The sequence below is a fragment of the Trichechus manatus genome, unplaced genomic scaffold, assembly GCF_000243295.1.
Source record: "Trichechus manatus latirostris isolate Lorelei unplaced genomic scaffold, TriManLat1.0 scaffold00268, whole genome shotgun sequence".
NCBI lineage: Eukaryota > Metazoa > Chordata > Mammalia > Sirenia > Trichechidae > Trichechus > Trichechus manatus.
Window position 1 is genome coordinate 2035816 of NW_004444204.1, and position 7998 is coordinate 2043813.

Consider the following 7998-nt stretch of genomic DNA (forward strand, 5'->3'; position numbering starts at 1 on the left):
CACTGTGTCATTTGATTTCTTGACTGCTGCTTCCAACTGTAAGTTGATTATGGATCCAAGTAAAACAAAATCCTTGACAACTTCAATCTTTTCTCCCTTTATCATGATGTTACTTATTGGTCCAGTTGTGACAATTTTTGTTTTCTTTATGTTGAGGTATAATCCATACTGAAGGCTATAGTCTTTGATCTTCATCAGTAAGTACTTCAAGTCCTCTTCACTTTCAGCAAGCAAGATTGTGTCATCTGCATAACACAGCTTGTTAATGAGTCTTTCTCCAATCTTGATGCCCTGTTCTTTTTCATATAGTTCAGCTTCTCAAATTATTTGCTTAGCATACAGATTGAATAAGTATGGTGAAAGGATACAACTTGACACAAACATTTTCTGACCTTAAATCACACAGTATCCTCTTGTTCTGTTCAAACGATTGCCTCTTGATCTACGTACAAGTGCCTCATGAGCACAATTAAGTGTTCTGAAATTCCCATTCTTCACAATGTTATCCATAATTTGTTATGATCCACACGGTCAAATGCCTTTGCATAGTCAATAAAACACAGGAAACATCTTTCTGGTGCAGATTTCAGGTGCAGATGTCACCAATTGTTTCTGAACTCTCTAAACCTATTCTCCTACTTTAATGTAATCACCACAAAAAAAAAAAAATTCAACCTTTTGCTAAATGATCTACTTCAAGATAGAAAATTGAACATAGATGCTTTTTATGAATGCTGCTTCTAGATACAGTCTCTGAGCAAGAGAGGAAGCACTTTGTTTAAAGTCAAGTTTCCCTTCTAGGCCCCCATCTCTGAAGACACAGCCCTGCCTCTTCCTGTCTGTGCTGTTACTCTTGCCCAGGTGTTCATAGCATGGGGGATGCCTCATTCAGGGTTCTCAGGTTTCTGTAGGGCTCCTGCAGAAATACACAGAAATATACTGCCAAGTCCCCAAGCTGCAAGGCCATGATGATGTGGCTGATGGATTTGGCTGCTTCCTGGAAGTTCAGAGAATACCCACCCTCTGTTGCATTCTATTCATTATAAGACTCCTGACTAATAAGGAAAATCATTTCCCCACTTTGAGGTTGTTTGTAGCAGAATAAATAAAGATTTGAAGTACTAGCTTCATATTCACAATCCAAGATTGCTGACTCCTTCTCCAGCATAGAAATTCCAGTTTGGGCCTGAGTTACCTTTTGGGCCATGCTGGATGCTGCAAGGAAAAAAAAAAAAAAAAGAATTAGATTGATTGTCTTGGTGACACCCATGGAGTTATAAGGAACTAATACAGGATTGAGGGCACCAATTCCCTGCTATTCTAAAGCCCGTTAGACAACAAGAACCTGCCTTTTTCCGCAAACTTGGTAGCTGAGAGAAGCCTGAGTCCTGTGTTTGTGGCATCCTTACCAAGGCAGATGGAGGCTATAACTGCCCTCAGCAGGCTGGAGAAGAGCATGCTGGCAGTTCTTCCCCTGAGTGAAATGTGCTGTCTTCTGTCTCACAGTCAAGCCTCAATGCCTGACCTGTGTCTGAAAGGGCACCTGCACAATTACTGATCTTTACTGGTGGCGTAGTGGTTAAGAGCTACGGCTGCTAACCAAAAGATCAGCAGTTTGAATCCACCAGGAACTCCTTGGAGACTGTCTGGGGCAGTTCTACTCTGTGCTATAGGTTTGCTATGAGTCAGAATCGACTCGATGGTATCAGGTTTGGGTTTTTTTGTTTGTTTGTTTTAAGATACTTCTGTACCAGAGCAGGAAATGTGACTTGCTGATATCAGCTTGCCTGTTTCTTACCATGGCGTCTTGACATGGTGAGAGAGTCTGACCTGCCTATTTGGTCTCATTGTATTTTAATTGGATAAGAATTATATCTGGACATGTACATGAACTAAATTAAATTGAAGGGCATTAACAATGCAACCATTTGCCATATTCAGGCAATGCATCTAAGATGCACTTGTAAGTCTCATAAGAAGTGCGATTTGTTATGGACTGTGGCGACTACTGAGAGCAAATAGTCATCCATCTTTTCATATGATGTATGCTTTTTCGGTTTCAGCTAAAATCTATAATGAAATATACTCACAGATTTTTCTTCCAGACAGGAAAATAAAACTATTCACTCTCAATCATCATAAATTTTCCTTCCTACCCTAAGGCATTGGATTCAAGGAAAATTTACCTTGGATGAAGTTCCTTATCTGCTTAATGGTTTCAGAGTAAGTTTCCTGATTAGCAAAATTTATCCACTTGCACGGGTCCAACTGCAATTAATAGTAAGTCTGTGCTAGAAAAATCTTGTTCTCAAATACTGAGCCCCGTAACCACAATAAGTATAGTCCAGCTTGCCAGACCATGCATTCTTGTTTTCTTTTTTGATAAATGTAGCCATAACAAGGATCGCAAATACCTCATTACCTCAGTCAGCTCACTGCCGACACAGCTGTGGCTCAAAGGCTTTCCTGGGAACACGGTGGTAGCTTTGTTTCAGCTGCATAGAAGTTGGTGACTGATTTGCTTGGCATTAGTGTGCTGATTTATGGTTGTATTCAGCTGACTGGCTTTTAATTTCCTATATACTTTCTTCCCTTAAATGAGTATATTAATTTAGTGACATTTAAAGTCCCTATTATGAAAAAATAGAACGTTTATTCTTCAACTAGTGGCAGAAGTATCAGAAAGTGGCTGCCTCTAGGAGGGGGGATTTGACATGAAACGGGCACAAGGGAACTTTCTGAGTTGAAGGAAATGCTCTGTATATTGTTTTGTTATGTAAAAAAACAAAAACCAAACAGATTGCCATCAAGTCGATTCAGACTCATAGCAACCCTATGGGTCAGAGTAGATCTGCCCCACAGGATTTCCAAGGAGCTGCTGGTGGATTCGAACTGCTTACCTTATGGTTAGCAGCTAAACTCTTAACAACTGTGCCATCAGACCTCCGTTTTGTTGCATGGGTGTATATAATTCTCAAACTCATTGAACTGTACAAGTAAAATCTATGCATTTCATTGTAGGAAAAATTATACCTCAGTAAAAAAGTGAACTAAAATAAAATATACACTAAGAAAAGTAATTTATCTGGCTTTATGTTTATGAAGTTGTAGACATTTATTAGTACTTTTCTAATTGTTACAGAATAGCTGTACCAGCTGTGGCTGCTGTGAATGTAGTTTACTCCAAATCCCTCTGACTCCTGAGACTTGGAATTAACAAAGACAGGCTGGACTTCAGTCTTCTCTGAGCGCTAAATAAACACAAATGAAATGATTAAAGAAAATGGAATACCATAGAGCTGTGAGAATAAAGATCTATAGCTACACATATAATAACATAACTAAATCTCACAAAGGTAAGATTTTGTGAAAAAAAAAATCAGATACAAGAGTACATGCTAAATGATACCATTTATAAAGTACAAAAAGAGAAAACTAATCTGTGCTGTTAGATGTCAGGATAGTGGCTATTTGGGGTGGTAGAGACGAGGAATAGGCATAAGGTGGCCAGACATTTTGTAAATGTTCTGTTTTTCTATATGGGCACCAGTTAATTTGTGAAAATTTATCTAGCTTTATACTTAAGGACTCATTGTCAGTTTGTTATACTGTGGTGGCTTGCATGTTGCTATGATGCTGGAAGCTATGACACTAGTGATCAAATACCAGCAGGATCACGCATGGTGAACAGGTTTCAGTAGAGCTTCTAGACTAAGATAGACAAAGAAGAAAGGCCTGGTGATCTACTTCTGAAAATTAGCTAATGAAAACCTTATGGATCACAAAAGAACACTTTCTGACTTGTTTGTTTTGGACACATCAACAGTAAAGACCAATTGTTGAAGTAGGACTTCTTGTTTCATGCAATAGAGGGCCAAAAAGGGTAAGGGAGACCCTCAACGAGATGGATTGGCCCAATGGCCACAATGATGGACTTGAACATGCCAGTGACTGTGAGGATGACATAGGACCTAGCAATGTTTTGTTCTGTTGTATATAAAGTTGTCATGAGTCAGAATTGACTTGACAGCAACTAACAATAGCAACATATTATAGAGGTGCATATTTAACTAATCATAGGTAATTTTATTTTATTTTGGTTCATTTTTATTGAGACATTTTACTTACAATAAAGTGCACAGATTCTCTATGTTCATTTCAGTGAGTTTTGAGAATTTTATATCTCCATGAAACCACTACCCAAAACAATATATAGAACATAACCCTAGAAAGTCCCCTTTCCAGTGAAACCCTCCTTCCCAGAGGAAACCAACTTTCTACTTTTATTGTAATTGTTTAGTTTTCTCAGTTCATAAATTTCATATAAATGGAATACAGTATTTTCTGAGGAGTGGTCTGGCTTCTATTGTTCAACATAAGGTTTCTAGATCCATTCATATTGTTGTGTCTGTCAGTTTGTCATACTGTAGGGGCTTGCATGTTGCTGTGATACTTGAAGCTATGCCACCAGTATTTCAAATACTAGCGGAGTCACCCTTGGTGGACAGGTTTCAGCTGAGCTTCCAGACTGAAATAGACTAGAAAGGACTAGCGGTCAAATTCTGAAGAAAATAGCCAGTCAAAACCTTATGAATAGCAGTGGAACATTGTCTGATACAGTGCCAGAAGATGAGCCCCTCAGATTGGAAGGCGCTCAAGGTACGACTGGGGAAGAGCTGCCTCTTCAAAGTAGACTTCACCTTAGTGATGTGCATAGAATAAAGCTTTCAGGACCTTCATTTGCTGATGTGGCACTACTCAAAATGAGAAGAAACAGCTGCAAGTGTGCATAATTGGAACTTGGAATGTATAAATTATGAATCTAGGAAAATTGGAAATTGTCAAAAATGAAATGGAACGCACAATGATTGATATCCTAGGCATTTGTTGAGCTGAAATGGACTAATACTGGCTATTTTGAATTGGACAGTCATATGCTCTGCTCTGCCAGGAATGACAAATTGAAGAGGAATGGTGTTTCATTCATTGTCAAAAAAAACAGTTCAAGATATATCCTGAATACAATGCTGTCAGTGATAGGATAATATCCATCCGCCTACAAGGAAGACCACTTAATACAAATATTATTCGAATTTACACACCAGCCACTAAGGCCAAGGATGAAGAAATTGATAATTTTTACCAACTTCTGCAGTATGAAATTGATAAAACATGCAATCAAGATGCATTGATAATTACTAGTGATTGGAATACAAAAGTTGGAAACAAAGAACAAAGATCGGTAGTTGGAAAATATGACCTTGGTGATAGAAATGATGCCAGAGAGCCATTGATAGAATTTTGGACGACCAGTGACTTCCTTATCACAAATACTTTTCTTCAACAACATGAACACTGACTATACACGTAGACTTCACCAGATAGAATACACAGGAATCAAATCGACTATCTCTGTGGAAAGAAACAGTGGAAAAGCTCAATAACATCAGTCAGAGCAAGGCCAGGGGCCGACTGTGGGACAGATCATTGATTGCTCATAGACAAGTTGAAGTTGAAGAAAATCAGAGAAAGTCCATGGGAGCCAGAATACAACCTTGAGTATATCCCTCCTGAATTTAGAGACCATCTCAAGAATAAATTTGACACACTAAACAATAATGACCGAAGACCATTCTAGCAGTGGAATGACATCAAGGACGTCATACAGGAACAAAGCAAGAGGTCATTAAAAAGACAGAAAAGAAAGAAAAGACCAAAATGGATGTCAGATGAGACTCTGAAACTTGCTCTTGAACGTAGAGTAGCTAAAGCAAAAAGAAGAAACGATGAAGTAAAAGAGCTGAACAGAATATTTCAAAGAGGGGCAACACAGCACTATAGGCAGAAGCACCCCACCATCCTTCCACAGCAAAGATCTGAAAAACTAAGCCAAACAGAGAAAACGGCAATCCTGAAACCCTATGCACCAAATGAAGAGATAAAAAACTCAGCGAAGCACAGAATGGAATAAGAAACTGACCGAGAACAAAGAGCTAGGAGAGATACATGCAGAGGTCCCCTATCAGCTAACACAGCACGGATCCAACATCTTGGACTCTTATCAGAGACCAGTGAACAGGAGGTACGAGAAAGCAGCTTCATGGAGCTTCCACCAGGAGACAGAATGACTGGTAACCAGCAATCAACACTTTCCCACCCCCCACCCTTCTTCACCCACACTCAGCCTACTCTGCTTCCTGCGACCACAGTCTCTTGGCCGGGAAGCATTAGCCTCACCCCGGTGTCACTTGGATTCCACCTGCCCACACTGGCCGGCTCCCTAAGTGCCATTTGTTGGGGGCTGTTGTTGCTTTTTTCCACTTCTTTACATTTCTTCCTTACCTCTCAACACCTCCCCCTCTTTCTCTCAAATACCTGGCTCCATGTGCCATCTTTGCTTCTTCCTGAAAGGCTGTGAAATGCCGCTTGAATATGAGAGACTGCTTCCCAGCCCGTGCTACCATGCTGGTGGGATCCTGGGGCTTTTATATTTGTTTGTTTTGAATTGTTTCTTTTCTTTTTCTATTCTCAAATTGAGAGCCAATTTTAGCCGGGCAATACTGTGCAGCTTAGGATATAACCCCTTAGTTTGCACAGACACGCAGAGGGATCCCTGAGAGAATTTCTTTTTTTGTGTTTTTCTTTTCTGTTTTTTGGGGGGGGTTTCTTCTTTTTTAAAATTTGTTTTGTTTTGTTTTCTTTTCCCTCTTTTCCCTTTTTGTCTTTCTTCATTACTCAGTTTCTCGTCTCTCTATACTTTCCTTCTCTTCCTGTCCCCTGAATACCTGGTGCTGAGTGACATGTCTAAGGCCTTCTAGCCAGGCTGTATTTCACACCCTGGGAGCAACTTCCCCAGACCTTGTATCCGCACCAGTGGTATCCCTGGGAGAATTGCTTTTCTTGTTTCTTTCTAATTTTTATTTATTCATTCTTTTAGTTTATTTTCTTCTTCTTCTTCTCCATTTTGTTTTTCTACATTTCATAGTCTCTCATCTCACCACTCCAATGGCAAGCTCCCCAGAACTCTTTTTTGTTTGTTTGTATGTTTTTAGCTCCTGTTCCTCTCTCCTCTTTCTCCTCTCTCCCATACCCATTTTAGCTCCACACATCACAATCTCTCCACTCCATCCTACCTACCTGCACCATACACTGAACATCACACCACCAAGCAGCCCAAGCAAGGCCTACTGGAACCTGCCCTGAATTGACTACTGGTCCGCCCAGGTGGCCATAGTAAGTACCACCAACAAACAATCCCAGCAACTCCTCTTCAGCTAGACCTGCCATGCTGTACCATATCTGAGCGACTGAGCCTGCCAACTGGAAACGAGGAGAAAAGTATCATGCACAGAAATGAGCCAACAACAGAGAACACACAGCTTGCCTGCTCAGACATAGCCAACTAAAACAAAACAAAAAAAAAGGATGAAACAAACAAATCCACAATCAATAAATGAGAAAATAGCTACCGAGTGTCCTGAAGACAGTAGAAAATATCAAAACATTTACAAAAACAAGACAGCATAGTTCCAGTAGGCCTTCCAAAATAAAACACCAGATGACTTTCCAGTAGAAGAAAAGGCACAAGAACTACCTGATACGGAATTCAAATCCTAAATATTCAGAGCTATCCAAAAGTTAAAGCAAAAAATCAGACAAAAATGGGGGAAAAAAGAGACAAATTCATGGAAAATACAGACAAAAAATGGAAAAATTCTGGAAAATAATGCAGGAACAAAATGTCAAAATCAATTCATAACTGGAAATCATACAAAAACTATAATTAGAAATCCAAAAGATAAACAACAAGATTTCAGAAATGGACGGTGTCATAGAAGGGCTGAGGAGCATATGTGAAACAGTAGAAGACAGGATCAGCGAAATTGAAGACAAACACTTGGATACAACTCTGTTTGAGGAAAAATCAGAAAAAGAATGAATAAAAATGAAGAGACCCTGAGAGTTATGTGGGATACAATCAAAAGCAAAAATCTGCAA